The sequence below is a fragment of the Dendropsophus ebraccatus genome, chromosome 6 (genome assembly GCF_027789765.1).
Source record: "Dendropsophus ebraccatus isolate aDenEbr1 chromosome 6, aDenEbr1.pat, whole genome shotgun sequence".
NCBI classification, from domain to species: Eukaryota; Metazoa; Chordata; class Amphibia; order Anura; family Hylidae; genus Dendropsophus; species Dendropsophus ebraccatus.
In genome coordinates, this window is record NC_091459.1 from 144,880,427 (window position 1) to 144,901,089 (window position 20,663).

Genomic DNA, 20,663 nt, shown 5'->3' on the forward strand with positions numbered 1-20,663 from the left:
ACGCGTTCCAAAACAATAGACCGCTGTGTGTTGCCCTAAGTAGTATATACCCCTTGTGCACTACCGCCAGTAATATATACTCCTTGTGTGCTTCCCCTAATAGTATATACCCCTTGTGTCCTGCCCCCAGTAGTATATACCCCTTGTTTGCTTCCCCCAATAGTATATAGACCCCTGTGTGTTCCCCAAGTTATATATAGCCCCCCGTGTGCTCCCCCAGAAGTATATAGACTTCCTGTGTGCTGCCCCAGTTGTATATAGACCCCCTGTGTGCTTCCCCACTAGTATATAGGCCCCCTGTGTGCTCCCTCAGGGGTATTTAGCCCCCCTGTGTGCTCCCCCACTTCGATATAGACCCCTGCGTGTTCCTCCAGTAGAATATAAACCCCCTGTGTGGTTCCCGCAGTAGTATATAGACCCCCTGTGTGCCCCACCAGTATTATATAGACCCCTTGTGTGCTGCCCTAGTAGTATACAGACCCCTGTGTGCTCCCCCAGTTATATATAGACCACCTGTGTGCCTTACAAGTAGTATATAGACCCCCTGTATGTTCCCCCAGTAGTATATAGACCCCCTGTGTGCCCCACCAGTAGTATATAGACCCCTGTGTGCTCTCCCAGTAGTATATAGCCCCCCTGTGTGCTCCCCCACTTGGATATAGACCTCCTGTGTGCTCTCCAAGTTGTATATAGACCCCATTCTGCTGCCCCAAGTAGTATATAGACCCCATGTGTGCTGCCCCCAGTAGTATATAGACCCCTCTGTGAAGCCCCAGTAGTCTATAGCCCCCCTGTGTGCTCCCCCTGTTATATAGCCCTCCTGTGTGCTCCCCCATTTATATAGACCTCCAATGTGCGCTCCCCCAGTTAAACAGACCCCTGTGTGCTCCCCCTCCATATAGTATATAACACAATAAAACAAACACTTATACTCACCTGGGTCCGGGCGTCTCCTCTTCTCTTCACTCTTTTGGCTGCAGGAAGGGTTTTCCCTGCGATCACAAGAGGCTGCACTCCCCTTGTCCTGGCGCCAATGCAGGGAAAACACTTCCTGCAGCCACAAGAGTGACTGACAGGAAGGGAGCCAATGTCTCCCACCCTGTCAGTGCTGCTGTATGTAACTATGAGCGCTCATTATGAGTGCTCATAGTTACAGTTCAGATGGCAGCAGTGAGCGGGGCAGCGGCCCTGTCCAGCGGTCTTGAGCACAAGAGCAGGGCATGGGGGCCCCCCTGGATGTTGGGGGCCCCAAGGTGATCGCTTGGGGTGCTTGGTGCCAAAGACCGCCACTGCATGGACGTGGCTCTTTCTTTCCTCCAGTCGCTAACATTTACAGCTACGATGAAGAAATGTGTCTAGTCTTTCTATGAAGTCAACAGAATATCATAAGACGATCATTATCTATGTAATTGGCTGGACTGCATATTGCTTATAAGCATTTCCTACAGCACAAAAAAAATAAATTGGATTCATGGAGCCCCATAACAAAAACTATGTAGCCCCATGAATCCTGTATGGTCCCTTGTCTCCCCATAGGGGTCCCTTGTCTTCCTCTCACACCCTCCCCCTGCCTGGCGTAGACCCCAAGCGTTACTTCATTTCCCCAGCGCCCCAGCATATAAGTGATATCACTCCAGAGCCAGGAGAACAGGTAAACATAAGGACAGCAGGCACTGCGGGGTCACAGGTGAAGGCTGTTGCTACAAGCTGCCTGAGAAAAGCTTAAAGGGGGTGGGGCAGTGCTATTGGATTGGCTGCAAGAGCCGCCCTGAGATACTGTGAGGGCCTGGATGGGGGGGGGGGGGGGGGGGGGGGGGGCTGAAAAAGGCAAAAAGGATTGTCCCGGGGTAGGCCTTCCTGGAAGACATTTTGAGATGAAGTTAGCACTGTGAAATGCCGTAGCTTGTAGCTAGGGCCAAAATCTTTTTTCCAAGCCCTTAAGGTCCTGTGGGCTGTAACGTCTCCTCACTCACCATCCATCTGTATCCCTGCTTGACTGACAGTAAACAGTAGGCCTAAACCTACTTTGAAATCTCCAACCAGAGCACAATTTGTATGTACAGGACAGAAATGAGACTGCTCCCACCTGACTGTCAATCAAGGATGGGAGGGGGAGCAAAGAGGCATTCCAGCCCTCAGTGCTTCAGAAGCTTGGCAATGCCTCTTTGACTGTTTGCACTATAGAATAATTATATATATATATATATATATATATATATATATATTTATTTTTTTTATTATTATTGTTAAGGAAACATAGACCAATATATGAAAGGTACCAAGTGTCTCTGTGTCCTAACAGCACCTAACCGTGCCAGCAGTTTCAAACATGAATTGCAGCATAGCAATCTGCTGATCAGCGATGAATCAGTCTGTCAGTTCAAAGATTCTATACCTTTCAATTTTTAACAAATGTTGAGAACTGTTGGGGTGATGACCGGGAGGACAACATAGGAGAGAGATAAGCACCCACACACATCGTTCTCCTCTCTGGTATTTTTTATTTCATTGAGTTATTACGTCTATATCCCCTCTCGTCCCTGAATCTTTCCTTTGGAATAAGAAGCCAATCGCATTGTGCAGAACCTTGGACATGTGACTTCTCAGTTTGGCTGTTCTGTAGATCAGGTAAGAGGAATGGAGAGCTGGTAGAGATCCCAAGACAACATGAGGCCATAAAAGGCTTATACAGTACAAATAGTAATAATAGACAGAAGCAAAATGTCCGAAGGAAAAGATAACATTGTATATAAAAGTGATGGATACAAATCTCATGGCTGAGTAATATGTCTCCAGATTGATGGATAAGTTATCGGTCATCCTCATCTTTGTTACGTGATGGTACAACGAGGTGAAGAAGAGGATGGAGGAGATGCAGAAGAAAAGCAGCGGGATGAAGCCTGCTATAGTGTGACTGAATAAAGAAGTAAAAAAAGTGCAATGGCTTACTGTTTCCTTCATGGTTGTGTTAGATGTTCCACCTTCATTCCCCCCTGTGACCGCCTGCAAAAAGGCCAAAAAAGAATTGATAGAGGAAAGAAGTACCAACCCTACAATGCAATGAGCAGTCCTCTGATGTATCATCCACCTCAGATACAGGAACAGTCTGGTGCGGAGGGTGCAGATCTTCAGGCAGAAGACAATGGAGAGAAGACTGGTCAACCAAACATTGGCATAAGAACAAAAATAATAAATTGCAGCCATTACAAGCCAAGTTACATATGCATAAGAATGTGTTGTGAAGATTGTATACGTGAAAAAACTAAGAGTAACTGCACATTGAGTTCCCATCCTCGAAATCCCGAGACAAATTATAATGTGATCAATAGGAGTCACCAATCTTCCTTTCAACCACTCATTAAAATAGATGAGTATGATAAATGAATGTATCACCAGTCCGGCCATGAGAGTGATCAGTGATGAGGTGAGCCACAGATACAGGACCATAGTGTCCTCTTCTGTATGGTCGGCCATCTCTCCTGTACTATGAGGATCCTCATAAGAGAGCGAGATTTTTATCAAAGGTTTGAGGACGACTTTTTTTTCATCATTTTCCATCAGTCTCTTCTGACAGTTTGATGATAAACCTTTCATCATTCAAATTTTATATCTGAAATACAGACGACTTCACAAAGTTTCCGAGCTGGCCAAGCACTACAAATGTAGAGTGGATCACATAACATAGAAGAATAGGAAAAATGGGTAAAAGATATCTTCACCTGCTCAACCGCCATGTAAATAAATTTCATTTGTGGCTCCAGACTGCTGACACCGATAGATAGATGTTAGTGCAAATAGACACTATTGATAGATCTGTCTGTGCTTCCATAAAAATGCTTTCATGTTTTTGGCATGTGTTCCAGAACCCCTGATATGCTTAGGGCTGTATCAACTCCTCGCTTACCCTTCCAGCCCTTTCTTTTCTTGATTGACAACTGATGGTTGAGCCTTGCGTCTAAAGATTGCACATGTGCACAATGCTTATGCACAGCACATTAATGAGATTGGAATCAGGGCTCAGCACAGGAAATTGTCAATCAAGCAGAGGTAGAGATGGAAGGGTTAACAAAAAGTCGTTAAAGCCCTCCAAAGATCAACAGCATAGGAGCCCCGATTTTACAATTCCCAACACAATTAAAGCATTTTAAATTGTTCTGGAAGCACAGCAGATATACAGATAAAGATATAAGGTACCATGTGTTTTTTTTTGTCCTAACATCTATTTCAAGGCTCAGTAGTTTTAAATATGAAGCAAGTGCTTGTTGCTAGCTGCATGGTTGTTGTTACTACTTTAGGAGGCCGGTAAAAAAAAAAAAAAAAAAAAAAAGGAAAAAATATTTTAGGGAGAAAAACACAGGGGACCATCAACTATAGGGGAACTACACAGGGGGCCATCAACTATAGGGGAACTACACAGGAGGCCATAGACTACTAAAGGGGAACTACACTATGGCCATCTGCTAAAAGTAGAACTACACTGGGGCCATCAACTAAGAGGGACTATACAGAGGGCCATATACTAAAGGGGGAACTATACAAGGGGCTTTATACAAAATAGGGAACTACACATAGTGCCATCTACAGTCTCTAGCTTAGGTTAGGTGGTGCACAAAATGCAGACAAGAAAGACACACACACACAATAAGGAAGAGTCAGCAAGCCAAGGTGAGCAAAGGTACTGAATTAGACCCCAAAAGAATAGTTAGGTCACAAAGCCAAACAGGTCAGGGCAGGCAGAAAACTGGAATTGTCAGAGTACAGAAAAGCTGGGGGTCAGGTAAAAAAGATTGCAAGATAACAAGAATATACAAAAAAAGAGCCCATGAAGCCTCATTTAAGAGTCTGGAAACACAGGGCTAGCCAGATATCCCACCAAAAAGGACCCAGCCGAGCCATCAGGCTAGTCGTGTGTTTTGAGACTCTTAAATGAGGCTCCATGGGCTCTTTTTTTTTGCATATTCATGTTTCCCAGGGAGCAATGCACCTAGGATTTCACTGCATTGAGCGCTTTAACCGGCAGCTGGCAGTGTTATCTTTGGCTGTTTTCCCTGGGATCGGTGATCCTTTTCTCCTACGCAAGATAACAAGGCAGCAAGAGACAAGCACAGGGCACACTAGAGAGCCTAGTCTAATTGCTAGGAAAGGGTTTACAGGCTGAGGGTTTTTATAAGAGGACAGAGGTCTAGTTCAGGATATGATTGGACCAACCCCCAAACCTCCAACTCAATGCACAACTCAATGCACCCTAAAACATACTGAGTGGCAGGGAGACCTTTCAGTCCAAAATGGAAAAAGGGAGAGTCAAATCTCCTGACAAGTGACTCTGGCCCACAGCTGCCCTGTTGCCAGGGCTGCTGTCGGATATCCATGATGTCACTTGGTGGGCAGCGTTGGCTATGGGGGGTAGGGAATGCTCCAGCTGTATTCAGCTGCTGGGGCCAGCTCCTCCGAGCCCGGGGCGATGCTTCAGCTGAGGCGCCATAGTAGACGCTGCTGAGTTGCGGACAGGTATGTATGTTACACTGGTATCATCGGTAATATTGGTATTGGTATGCAAGATTTGGTCAGTAACAGTGTGGTGGTTATAGTAGTGGTCAGGGTGTGGTGTGCACCTCTTACACAAATTGTGTACAAATTGTTTTAGCTATGTTAAAGCAAAACTGTGACTTTGCTGGTGCCTTTATTCAAAGAAAAAGGGACTTTTATTTGGGTGGCAGTGGGGGTCAAAGAGGCAGGAGCAGACTACCTTTTGTCTAACCCTTTATTTACTGCAGTGTGTAAGTGACCCAGTGTTCTCTTACATGCTGCAACACAAAAAGGGTTAATACAGAAGACAATTAGCTCTCTCCTTAGCTACTCCTGCATTGATAACCCCTGACCTCTGCAGGAACTCGAAGAAGAGATGTCAGAGGTTATCAGAGTAGTGAGGCAGAGAGTTAATTGTTAACCCTTTTTTTTTGTTTTGCAGCATGTTAGAGAACACTGGGTCACTTACACACTGCAGTAAATAAGGGGTTAAGCAAAAGGACACAGGAGGCTCTTATCTTCCCTGGGCCCCCTCCCTCCACAGGCCCCATAGCAACCGCCTTCCCTGCCTCTATGGTAGCTACGCCACTGGATCTGAGGCTGACCCTGTGTGCTGCTAGAGCCAGTCCCTAATATCAAAGCTTTAGGATCTTTCTAGCTGTAAATACGTCCGCTCCTGGTTCCCTAAGAATGTCTTTTGTTTTCTGACTGATTTCTATTTCTATGGTCTCGCAACTTCTTGAATGAGTTACATTTGTCTACACTCAAGTATATACAATTACTTTTCACTTGCTAAAAAAAACTTTTTGTTCTGAATCAATTAAATTCAGTGTATTTTTTTTTGTCAAAAATGCATTTACACTTACAGCTATGTTCCCATAATGTCCTTGTGTCCTCCTTGATGCTCCCCCCCCCCCCCCCCCCCCCCCCCCCCCCCCCCCCGCAGTGCTTATTGTATGCAAACATTTATGGAGTGTGTGGGCAGATTTAAATTTTTGGTTTGTTTGTTTACACCTGTGGAGTGGCACGCTTGTTTTGCCCCTTTTTCATTGTTATTAAATACTGTGTAAACCAACAGTAAGGTGGGCACACCACAAGAAAACAGAGTGCTATCCTATGCATATAAGATTACCAGAAACCACAAGAAAAAAGCATATGCATACAACAGGTTGCACATCATAAAATATAATATCTTTATTGAAAATCCCCTACACAATGAATCTAAAAGGAGCAGAATATGGGAGACAAGCCTCCTCCAATCACCATCAACAACATGAAAGAGGTACTCAAGCGAAAATCTTTATCTTTCAAATTAACTGATATGAGGAAGTTATATAGATTTGTAACTTACTTCTATTAAAAAATCTTAAGTCTTCCCATTCTTATCAGCTGCTGTATGTCCTGCAGGAAATGTTGTTATATTTTTAGTCGGATACAGTGCTCTCTGCTGACATCTCTGGCCGAGACAGGAACTGATCAGAGCAGGAGAGGTTTTCTATGGGAATTTATAGAAAATCGAGACATAGATAAGCAAGAAGTAATAAATAATGCGGTATGCACACCATAAAATGAGAAATAATAAAAGAGTGTGGAATAAAAGTATAGGGTAAGGTGGGGGACAACCACGAAGACGGTCCCTATACTAGTATAGGTGTACACAGAACAAGACAGACAAACAAATGCAATAAATAGTAGTCAACAGTCCGGGTCACAACAATATGATCCAATAGGCGAAGTCAAAGTCCAGGCAATATGGTCAGGGGCAGGTGGCAAGCAAGGGAGGTCAGAGATACAAGCAAAGATCAGGAAAAGCAAAAAAACAGAAAACACAAGCAGGCAGAGACAAAGTCAATAGCCAGCAATGAGAACACAGACTGAGGTTAGTTATATAGGAGGTCAGGGTTCTGATCCAGAACATAATTGGACCATCCCCCTGATCTCCAAGCACAGACACCTGAGAACAAACACATCCTCTGGCAGGAAGACCTGTCAGTCACAGCAGAACCAAAACAAAGACTAACCATGACATGGCCAGACAGAATTCAGCAGGTACAGTCGGGTGTGTCCACCAAACCAAGTGAGCAGACAAAGCAGTGTTCAGACACTGCAAAACAAAACACAGAAACAGAATACGAGAAATTCAGCGCTTTCTCGGACGCACAGCATGAGCCGAGGGGTGCATAACGCTTTGCAAAGATACCATCCTGACAGGTCCGCTCATCCTTAGCGCCAGTTCACACTGAGCAAAATCGGTGGAATTCTATAGCGGAGCCCTCCGTCGTGAAATTCCGCCTGCCTAAGTGTCAAACAGTGCCTTTGAGTGTGTCTTTAATTAAAAAGTCCATTGAATTTAATAATATAAAACTGTGAAAGAGCAGTGAAAAAGGAAAAACTGTGTGTGAACAACAAAAAATAACGCCCTGTGTTTGCAAAAGATGTCTGAAAATGATTGACATGATCATTATTTTGATGTCCGCCCAGACGTCTGTCATTTTATACAATGCGTGCATTGGGCATTCATCATTCCATTGACTTTAATGCATTGCACTGAAGTCAATTAAATCGCTGCAATAACTGACTTTTTTTTTATAGAAAAAGCAGCCACCTTTTCTCTTTTTTTTTTTTCTTTTTGTTTGAATATAGCCATACACTGATCGCTCATAGGAGTCAATGCAGCCATCATTCTGCACTTGATTGCTACAGGCTGCGTGTCAATTTAATGTGACCCATTTAATTTAATAATGTGTATTCTCAGACCTTTCCATAACTTCCACCTGTTCACCCCCTTCCCAAGTAATAGTAAGTTGTACTTTCTGTCACAGTATGTCAGGAACCGGATGGCAGGGACAAGAAGAGACAATGAGCCCTGACACTGAACCCACCAGCTGTCCCAACCCACTTGCCTCGAATGGCCCTAGGCAGCCGCGGACAACCATGAAGGCGGTCCCTGCACTACTATATGTGCACACAGAACAAGACAGACAAACAAACACAATAAAGAAAAGTAAACAATTCGGATCACAACACCTGGGCAGCAAAGGTACCAAATCAGAATCCGATAGGCGTAGTCAAAGTACAGGCAATATGGTCAGGGGCAGCTGGCAAGCAAGGTAGGTGAAAGGTACAAAGACAAAGATCAGGAGATGCAAATAGACAGAATTTATTATTATTATTATTATTATTATTATTATTATTTATTATTGATCTAACAAGGGGTGCAGTGAGGATATGGACCCCTTGATGACGGGCACATTTGTGCCATGAAAGTGAAAAAATGAAAATTTTCCCTTTCACGTCACATTGTTCCACATTTGTGCCCGTCACCAGTGTGGTCCATATGCTCACTACACCCCTTGTTAGATTCCTTGAGGGGTGTAGTTTCCAGAATGGGGTCAATTGTGGGGGGTTTCCAGTGTCTTGGCAGCACGAGGGGTCTGTAAATGCGACATGGCCCTTGAAATCCTTTCCAGTGAAATTCAGCTTCCAAAAGCCAATTGGCGCTCCTTCCCTTTGGAGGCTCGTCCTGCGCCCCCTTGGCACTTTATCGCCACATGTGGGGTATTTCCGTACTCGGGAGAAACTGCGCTACACATTTTGTGTCTTTTTTTTCCTCTTATCCTTTTAAGAAAATGAAAAATTGAAGGCTAGAACAACGTTTTAGTGTAAAAAATAAATTTTTCTTTTTTCACGCCATATTGTTCGGAAAATCTGTGAAGCACCTGTGGGGTCCAAATGCTCACTGCACCCCTTGTTACATTCCTTGAGGGGTGTAGTTTTCTAAATGGTGTCCCTTTAGCGGTGTTTTTTAGGTTTTGGCACCCCAGAGCCTCTGCCAACCTGAAGTGGTACAGTCAAAAATGACCAAATATAACGGAGGCGTTGAAATTCACTAGGCGCTCCCTTATATCTGAGGCTTGTGGTTGCGTCAAATAGCGCATTAGGGCCACATATGGGGTATTTCTATAAACTGCAGCAACGGTACAATAATTATTGGGGTGCATTTCTCTGGTAATAGGTTTATAATTATGAATAATATTGGATTACAATAAAATCTCTGCACAGAAAATTAAAATTTTCAAATTTCTTACACACTTGGCTTTTATTTCTGTGACTCCCCTAAAGGGTTAAAACACTTTCTGGATATGCTTTTGCAGAGTGTGGGGGGTGCAGTTTCTGAAATGGGGTGCTTTGTGGGGCTTTCTAACATATAGGCCCCTCAAATACACTTTTAACCTGAACAGGTCCCTAAAAATATCTGATTTTGAAATTTTACTGAAAATTTGGAAATTTGCTGCTAATGTTTTAAGCTTCCTATTGTCTAAAAAAAAATGAAAGATCGTTTAATAAATGCTGCCAACATAAAGTAGACATGTTGCTAATGCTATTTAATATATAATTTATGTGGCATAACCATTTTCTGTATAAGCAAAAAAGTTTCAAAGTTGGAAAAATGCGTTTTTTTCACATTATTTGGGTTTTTTTCATAAAGATTCGTTATGAGTATCGACTCCAATTTACCAGAAATGTAAAGTACCATATGTCACGAGAAAACAGTCTCAGAATCAGCCGGATAGGTAAAAGCATCCCGAAGTTATTAATGAATAAAGTGACACTGGTCATATTCATAAAATTTGTCTGTGTCATTAAGGCCATTTCAGGCTCTGTCCTTAAGCGGTTAATGGGATCGAATATTCGATCAAATATTCGAATATTCGGGAGATATTCGTACGGATTTTGAATATTCGAATATTTCACTATTCGCTCATCACTAATTATTATTATTATTATTATTATTATTATTATTAATAATAATAATAATAATAATAAATAGACAGAAGACACAGGCAGGCAGAGACTGAGTCGATTACCAGCAATGAGAACAAAGACTGAGGTTAGTTATAGGGCTCTCGTCCAGAACGTAATTGGACCATCCCCCTGATCTCCAAGCACAGACACCTGAGAACAAAACACATCCACTGTCAGTCACAGCAGAACCAGAACACAGATTAACCATGACATGACCAGACAGAATTCAGCAGGTGAAGTCGGGTGTGTCCATTAAATCAAGTGAGCAGATAAACCAATGTTCAGACACTGCAAAACAAAACACAAAAACAGAACAATACAAGAAAATCAGCGCCTTCTCGGCCACACAGCACGATCCACATCACGCTCCGCAAAGATACCATCCTGACACAGTATTTGACAATTCCATTCCATGCCAAAAAGATCTATCCTTGATAAACATAATTAATATGGTCAATTTATCATTTCAGTTACCAGAAAACCCAGTGAAAAAAAGAAAAAATATATTTATTTATTAATTTATTTATTTTTATTTGCTTTTGATAATTGTATGACAAGAGGGTGCTCCTCTCATTGCTGTTTTGCAATTGGTCTACTTTCATTACATCCTATTATATACTGTTATACTGGGCTGAACACACTGCGTCAGTATTTTTTCCCCAAAAAATATTCTATTAAATACTCTATTTCCGGGGTCTATTGTCAGGTGAACATCAGTAGGAAACATGTTTTGTTACTTTTCACAAATGTTGTTCAACTATTTACATACAGAATTGCTGCTAATTAGTGGGAAAACTGACAAAATGGAGTTTGGCTTAAGATGCAAAAGTGCATGAAAAACTTTACCAGATTCAAGCAATTAGACAGGTTTGGTAAATATGAAATAAATCATGGGAAATATGATGATAGATGGCACCAGAACACCACAAATCAGTTTTATAGCAGCAGCGCTGGAGGTAACTAAGCAATGCTTGTGTGGTTTAGGAATCCCGTTTTTCGTTGTTTTTAACTGCTTAAAACATAAACAAATTTTCACATTGAATCAATGATTAGAGACGTCTGCATATTGTTACCACAGGATTGGTAGATTGGTAGGTAATAGCTCCAGGTGTCACTTTTATCACCGCTACACCAGACCTGACCAATACCACCATACTGTGACTGGATAACACTAACCAATACCACCATCCTGTGACTGGATAACACTAACCAATACCGCTATACTGTGACTGGATAACACCTCCATATCAGACCTGACCAATACCCCTATACTGTGACTGGATAACACTAACCAATACCACCATACTGTGACTGGATAACACCTCCATATCAGACCTGACCAATACCCCCATACTGTGACTGGATAACACTAACCAATACCGCTATACTGTGACTGGATAACACTAACCAATACCACCATACTGTGACTGGATAACACCTCCATATCAGACCTGACCAATACCCCCATACTGTGACTGGATAACACCTCCATATCAGACCTGACCAATACCCCCATACTGTGACTGGATAACACTAACCAATACCGCTATACTGTGACTGGATAACACTAACCAATACCACCATACTGTGACTGGATAACACTAACCAATACCACCATACTGTGACTGGATAACACTAACCAATACCACCATACTGTGACTGGATAACACTAACCAATACCACCATCCTGTGACTGGATAACACTAACCAATACCGCTATACTGTGACTGGATAACACCTCCATATCAGACCTGACCAATACCCCCATACTGTGACTGGACAACACTAACCAATACCACCATATTGTGACTGGATAACACTAACCAATACCACCATCCTGTGACTGGATAACACTAACCAATACCGCTATACTGTGACTGGATAACACCTCCATATCAGACCTGACCAATACCCCCATACTGTGACTGGATAACACTAACCAATACCACCATACTGTGACTGGATAACACTAACCAATACCGCTATACTGTGACTGGATAACACCCTTATACCAGACCTCACCAATACCACCATACTGTGACTGGATAACACCAACATATCAGACCTGAACGATACCACCATACTCCAACACCCCTTCCCCCCACCCCCACTCAAAAAGACACCAGATTTACTGGCAAGTCTGAATGGGAGGTTGGAGATAAAAATAAAAAATAAAACAAAAAAATCAAGGTGCTGCCTTAGGCACCAGACCATGGGTGCCTAGTGGTAAATACGGCTGGCAAACCAAAAACTTGAGATGCACCGCTCTAAATATCAAACTATATATACATGCATAGAAAATTGGGTGTACAAAGCCCACATACAGAGCAAACCACTGGACCAGAGAAAAAGTATGTATGCAATAAGGGCAATGGCACACCAAGATCAAAAATAAATGTAAATATCTTTATTTTACAAACAATGAAATAAGCAAAAGAAACACTTGAGAAAATAAAAACACTTAAAAAACAGAACAAGGAACCATGATTGTAATCATGTTCACAGGACCAGTAGAGGAAAGAAATGAATTCCAGGTAAATGTCTCAATCCCTATCGAATAACACCATGCTAGTCCCTGTTAACCAAATAGTCCTACCACACATTTAACATATCCCCTAATACAAGTAAAAGCCAAAGTATTTAGCAATAAAGTGTAACCACGGGGACAGTGTGACATGGGTGGACAGCACTAGTACAGAAAAATATACAAAACCTGAATGAAAAAGAAAAAGCACGACAAGAAAACAAATGGACAAGGACAGAGGGGGAGAGGCAAGTAACCCATAACTACGGCCCAATAGTGTCCCAAGCGTTCCGCCCTGCTCACAGGACTTCCTCAGGGAAGTCATTCTCCAGTCATGCTCCAGTCATTCTCTATGGGCGTCGGACTCATCTCTGGTGAGCGTGCACACGGCTTCCGATGGGGATTTCTCGGCAGCGGGACGGGGTCCGGAACCGGGACTTCGAGAGGGGGATAAGTATAAGGGGCTCCACCAGGGGGTCGGGCGGGCTTTACCCCCGCAGCTGGGATGCCAGGTCCCCTGTAAGAGCTAGAAGCTGCAATTTCCACTCCAGCCACTAGGTGTCCCACTTCCCCCCCATGCACAGCTACAGTATGTAAAAGTTTAGCTTAACTGTTGTTGTGACCAATCACAGGTGCAGACCTTCTACCCTCACACACTGTCTAATCTCTCCTGACACAGCCCTATATAAGTTGAGGTAGTTTCATGTTCAGGGTCTTCTTTAGTCAGGAGTTAAGTATGAGAGACAGACACAAGACACAGGTTCCTGCTGCTGTGATTAAACGGGCCTGGCTTAGGTGAGAGCCCTTTACGGGTACTGAGAGAGACTGAGACTACAGCTATGCAGTGCTAGACCCTTAGAAGTGGGGTAACCGTGAGTTGGGCAAGCCCTTGTGTATGCTTGGGTTCAGGACAGTCACCCCTTAAAAAGAAAGGAAGAGGGACTGATCCCCAGTAGAGCAAAGTTGCTGAGAGCTGGAGTATTCTACTGACTATGTTCAACTGCCTTGGGGAGTCTTGAAGAGCTAGCTATGCCCAGAGACAAAGAGCTGGGACTCATGCTACCTAACCCGGTGGTCTCCAAGCTGGTTAGGCATAAGGCGGTCATCTATGGAGATGATATATTTATTTCTTCTTTTGAGTCTAAAGTATCTATACATGCAGTAGAGTACTGCACTAATTAGATAAGGGCCCCTGCAATACTTTTCTGCATAAGGCTTCTTATTCTCAACTTATACCTAAGCCTACCTCAAGTAATGTTCCTATTTCATTAGCGCCTGTGAGCAGTCCTGTTATTGTATTCTTTGTATTGCAAAGTATTTACAAATAACGATTCAACCCCCGATTAAGTGCTGGACTTTTCCTTTCGTCACACCTGCACCCTCACACCACACTACCGTTCTACCAAGGTCCGATGCCCGTGTGTTCAGGGGTGGGTATTGCCATTCCTGGTCACCATGACAAAGCTACCTCAAAACACCAGAGCCCACCAGTTGCCACAACACCTGCATCCAGCGCTCTGGGCCACAGCGAATAGTTATCTGACTAACGTTCTGCCACACTGAATTCACCTGGACATGCAAATTATCAAGATCCACTGCTGGTAGCTTCACTTTCAATTGGCGACTAAGGCTTGATTAACACACCATACATCAGGCTTTTCCAGGCTGTTATCCATAGCCTAATTATGCTCTTATAGGGAGAAGAACTAGTTGCAGGACATAAGTTTTTAATTAGCATCTAGTGTTATGCGGAGATGAAAAGCTCTTTTGAGTTCAGCACTGTTCTCCAAACTAGAATGCTCAGCATTTGACTCCTTTCGGCTGCAGAAGTTTGAATGCCATCCTAGGGCTGCCAGGAAAAACATGGATACAGCTTATGGCCTATGGCTGTATCCATGTTTTCCAGGACTCCCTAGACAGCATCCAACTTCTCCAAAAGTCGAATGACCAACGCTTGGGTTCGGAGAACAGTGTTGAACCTGAAGATCTTGGAATCTCTGCTCAACCCTTGTAACAACTTGAGTCGTGGATCCGCTGTGCCCACCACTAGCGATGACGTAAGCCTTTCCAGAAAGCGGAGTTTAAGGGGCCACTGGTCTTCACCAGGACCCGCCGCAAGGCGGGATCGACTTGCTGCGGCAGGCGACCCCCAGGTCACTACCCCTGGCTTTGCTGCTAGGTGTGGCGGTCGAGATGCAGCAGGAGACAGGCTGGGGCTCAGCAGGAACTCTCGGCAGGAACCAGGAAAGCAGACAGGTACCTGGAATCAGGAATGGCTGGAACACAAAGGATAGGAAGCACGGGCAGTAAACACAGGCGGGAAACACAGTGAGCTGGATCACACACTATGGAAAGCGTGCAGACGCTCCAACATGGAATGTGAGAACAGGTGAAGCTTTATAGGGAGGTGATTTTGTTTACAGCCAATTAGCGATGCACTGGTCTCTTAGGTTTAACCCCTTAAGGACCGGGCCTGAAATGACCTTAAGGAACCGGGCCAATTGTCACATTTGCGTTTTTGTTTTTGCTCTTCGCCTTCTAAGACCCATAACACTTTCATTTTTCCACCTCCGGGGCCATATTAGGGCTTGTTGTTTTCAGGAACAGGTGTACTTTGTAATGGCGTCTTTAAATATACCATATAGTGAATGATGGAACCCCCAAAAATATCATTATGGGGTGAACTTGGGTCAAAAAATGCGATTCTGCAAATTTTGGGGGGCTTCCATGTTTACGTAATGAACTTTGCGGTAAAACTGGCATTTTTCCTTTATTCTATAGGTCAGTCTGAACACAGCGATATGCAGGTTTACTAGGTTTTCTAACGTTTTACTATTTTTATTAGCAGTAAAACTTTTTTTTTTTGCAAATAGGAATATTTAAAATGGTCCTATTGTAACTCCTATAGCGCATTTATTTTTTCACCTACAGGGTCGTATGGGGTGTCATCTTTTGCGTCATGATCTCAAGTTTTTATTACAAAATTGTTTTTCTAGATCAAACATATTGATCGCTTTTTATGATTTATTTTTTTTTTTCACTCAGTTCACGGTGCGGGAATAGTATTGTTTTATTTTAATAGATCGGACGATTATGCACGCTACAGTATATTATATGATCATTAACTTCATTATTTTTTTATGTGTTTTATGAATAAAATGGGAATGGAAGGTGATTTTCACTTTTATTTGGGGAGGGGCTTTGGAGCATTTTGTAAAACATTTATTTATAAATTTATTTACACTTTTATAGTTCCCTTAGGGAACTATCACTTACATACAATAGATTAGTAACACTGATCCCTGCTATGCCATAGCATAGCAGGGATCAGTGTTATCTGCGATCTTCTGATACAGCCTGCCTGTGTCCTGTGGCAGGCTGAATCAGAAGACAGAACAGAGGACTGCACGGAGGGGAGCTGTATACCTCCGGCAGTCAGGAAATGCGATCCGGACCCCGCAGACACGCTGCAGGGGTCCTGATTGCTAAGTGACCGGAGATGCTCCGGTTACTTACACTTAAACGGCGTGGGTCGCGGCACAATCGTGGCATTTAAGGTGTTAATGGCGGGCGGCCTCGTGGTCGGGGCCGCCCGCCATTGAGGGTGAGGGCCTGGCTGCAGATAGCAGCTGGTCCTCACCCACTATGGGGCGGGCTCAGCTTGTGAGCCCACTCCATAGATGAGGACCACGCCAGGGCAATACATTTACGCCTCCTGCGTTAAGGCACAGGCAGGGGGGGTGTAAATGTAAAGTCATTAAGGGGTTAAGTGCGCGCTCCCTAGGAGATTGGGATGCACACACCGGACCATGCGGGAGAAGGAGAAGACTGGGGAAATCCGGGACCGTGTGCAACCGGGTAAACGAGCCTGGCTGCCGCTAGGAAAGACAGCGCGGCCGTGGGAAGAGGTAAGTGCCGCGGACGCAGTTGTAACAAACACTACTAGCGACCAGTTAGATATGTTCCTACAGTTTTTAGATAGTCTGCAGTTATCTCTGCATTTGACAAACTAGCAATTTACTAGTGTGCTTGTCACACTTTAGAAGATACTGACATCAGTTTATTGTAAATAAGCACAGTATAGTCTCGATACCCAGACAAAAACATAGACCAAGTAACAATCAAAAATAAGCACAGATAGGTCCCTACTAATTCATAAAACTTAACTTTTAATCAATGTACTAAAACTGATGAAACAAAAACCTTGTGTACCAAAACACCTCCACCATCTAAAATCAGGCATATATAGCCCCAAATATCATTGCATGCAAATAGATCAGAATACACACCGCTTGTAAACAATAACAATAGGTCTACAGTGTGTACCTTATCATCGAGCAGGTAAACAATTCCACTGGTATCCTTGGGAGCACCTGACCCTATAGGTCCCTATTGGGTGCACCACAATTACCCCTGTTGCTCAGGGACTGTCGGAGTTATCGCCCTAGAAAGGGCGGCCCCTGCCCCGTACTAGTCTATACCATAATCCCTACAAAGCCCCTACTATTCTCCCAACACCGTGTTTCATTCCGATAATCATCAGGGGAGAATCACATCAAATTGGGGTAGAAATATACACAATACCGCTAACACATAAGATACAGCGGCGGGTATCATCACAAAAAAGAGCGTCCTGAGAGTGCTCAGAGACGCTAACTCACGTGGACCTCAAGTCGTCCATTGCATGCGGACTTAAAGCGTATGGCTGCAGACACTGTCAGGTAGCTCTTAGGTCAGGGAGACACATGAGCTTAACAGTGTCAGCCATTTGGAACATCAATTGCAGCTGACAGAGTCTCTTTTTAAGGAGTCACTCACCACTGATCAGTATTCAACGAGGGGTGAAAGATATGACTCTTTTACCTTTTTGTTGATTGTTTTGTTAAAGCTATTTGCTTTGATTTCACTAGGAAAATTAGTGAGGCGAGAAAAAGAAAAATAGTCCTTTTAGTGTCAAGAGTTGGTGGTATAGTGGTGAGCATATGTGGCTCAGGGAAGAAACAGAGTGCTGCACATCACACCTATGGCTGATACTAGTGCCGCTTGGCTAAATAAAAAACACATCAGAATTTTGTGTATGAATTGATCAAGCCATACTGCCCCATGTACCTCGTGCCGGTATCTGATACACATGGGTCCCTACACTAAGTCCACACCGTGCCAGTCAGTGGGCCACCAACCCCGCAGGCGCGCACAGCCAGGGAACGGGGGCCATGGACGGCCCTGCGACCCCCATGCCACAGGACCAGACCCAAAAACACCACACCAGAACCCGGCCAGCACCGCCGGCGGAGAGGTCGCCCCCAAGCAGCACAAGTCTGGATAAGGTATTGCGCTCACCATAGCTGCAGCAAACAGAATGGGAAAAAAAAGGAGGGATTAAAACCATGTGCACTCAGGTGTCTCCTGCTAATTGCGGTCATGTGGGTCTCACCAGGAGGAGTGCAAAACACGGAGAAAAGAGAGAAACAAAATGTGGCTCAGGGAAGAAACAGAGTGCTGCACATCACACCTATGGCTGATACTAGTGCCCCTAGGCTAAATAAAAAACACATCAGAATTTTGTGTATGAATTGATCAAGCCATACTGCCCCATGTACCTCGTGCCGTACCTCTTTTGTTGATTGTTTTGTTAAAGCTATTTGCTTTGATTTCACTAGGAAAATTAGTGAGCGAGAAAAGAAAAATAGGCTTTTTAGTGTCAAGCGTTGGTGGTATAGTGGTGAGCATAGCTGCCTTCCAAGCAGTTGACCCGGGTTCGATTCCCGGCCAACGCATCCTTTGAGTTTTTCTCACCTATCTCCTGTGCTTGCTCTTTCATGATGAAAAGTGAGAAGAATGAGTGGGCCCAAGCTGGTTTCGACCCCGTGGACAACTAAGTAAAAGTGACTGCCTTCTTGACAGATGATGGACTGTTGAGGAGAACCTGTCAGCTGCAATTCACATTCTAAACTGCAGACACTGTCAGGTAGCTCTTAGGTCAGGAAGACACATGAGCTAACAGTGTCAGCCATTTGGAACATCAATTGCAGCTGACAGAGTCTCTTTTTAAGGAGTCCCTCACCACTGATCAGTATTCAACGAGGGGTGAAAGATATGACTCTTTATCTTTTTGTTGATTGTTTTGTTAAAGCTATTTGCTTTGATTTCACTAGGAAAATTAGTGAGCGAGAAAAAGAAAAATAGTCCTTTTAGTGTCAAGCGTTGATGGTATAGTGGTGAGCATAGCTGCCTTTCAAGCCGTTGACCCGGGTTCGATTCCCGGCCAACGCATCCTTTGAGTTTTTCTCAACTATCTCCTGTGCTTGCGCTTTCATGATGAAAAGTGAGAAGAATGAGTGGGCCCAAGCTGGTTTCGACCCCGTGGGCAACTAAGTAAAAGTGACTGCCTTCTTGACAGATGATGGACTGTTGAGGAGAACCTGTCAGCTCAGTGTCAGCCATTTGGAACACCAATTGCAGCTGACAGTCTCTTTTAAGGAGTCACTCACCACTGATCAGTATTCACGAGGGGTGAAAGATATGACTCTTTTATCTTTTGTTGATTGTTTTGTTAAAGCTATTTGCTTTGATTTCACTAGGAAAATTAGTGAGCGAGAAAAAGAAAATAGTCCTTTTAGTGTCAAGCGTTGGTGGTATAGTGGTGAGCATAGCTGCCTTCCAAGCAGTTGACCCGGGGTTCGATGACTCTTTTACCTTTTTGTTGATTGTTTTGTTAAAGCTATTTGCTTTGATTTCACTAGGAAAATTAGTGAGCGAGAAAAAGAAAAATAGTCTTTTATAGTGTCAAGCGTTGGTGGTATAGTGGTGAGCATAGCTGCCTTCCATGCAGTTGACCCGGGTTCGATTCCCGGCCAACGCATCCTTTGAGTTTTTCTCACCTATCTCCTGTGCTTGCTCTTTCATGATGAAAAGTGAGAAGAATGAGTGGGCCCAAGCTGGTTTCGACCCCGTGGACAACTAAGTAAAAGTGACTGCCTTCTTGACAGATGATGGACTGTTGAGGAGAACCTGTCAGCTCAGTGTCAGCCATATTGGAACACCAATTGCAGCTGACAGTCTCTTTTTAAGGAGTCACTCACCACTGATCAGTATTCAACGAGGGGTGAAAGATATGACTCTTTTATCTTTTGTTGATTGTTTTGTTAAAGGCTATTTGCTTTGATTTCACTAGGAAAATTAGTGAGCGAGAAAAAGAAAAATAGTCCTTTTAGTGTCAAGCGTTGGTGGTATAGTGGTGAGCATAGCTGCCTTCCAAGCAGTTGACCCGGGTTCGATGACTCTTTTACCTTTTTGTTGATTGTTTTGTTAAAGCTATTTGCTTTGATTTCACTAGGAAAATTAAGTGAGCGAGAAAAAGAAAATAGTCTTTTTAGTGTCAAGCGTTGGTGGTATAGTGGTGAGCATAGCTGCCTTCCATGCAGTTGACCCGGGTTCGATTCCCGGCCAACGCATCCTTTGAGTTTTTCTCAACCTATCTCCTGTGCTTGCTCTTTCATGATGAAAAGTGAGAAGAATGAGTGGGCCCAAGCTGGTTTCGACCCCGTGGACAACTAAGTAAAAGTGACTGCCTTCTTGACAGATGATGGACTGTTGAGGAGAACCTGTCAGCTCAGTGTCAGCCATTTGGAACACCAATTGCAGCTGACAGTCTCTTTTTAAGGAGTCACTCACCACTGATCAGTATTCAACGAGGGGTGAAAGATATGACTCTTTTATCTTTTTGTTGATTGTTTTGTTAAAGCTATTTGCTTGATTTCACTAGGAAAATTAGTGAGCGAGAAAAAAGAAAAATAGTCCTTTTAGT

The 20,663-nt window shown here is 43.6% G+C and overlaps 1 non-coding gene across 1 annotated transcript; it reads left to right on the forward strand.

Moving 5' to 3' along the window:
• Positions 1-19,057: 19,057 nt before the first annotated feature.
• TRNAE-UUC (transfer RNA glutamic acid (anticodon UUC)) lies at positions 19,058-19,129 on the forward strand. Its single transcript has one exon. It is a non-coding gene; the product is annotated as a tRNA-Glu (tRNA).
• The last annotated feature ends 1,534 nt before the right edge of the window (positions 19,130-20,663 follow it).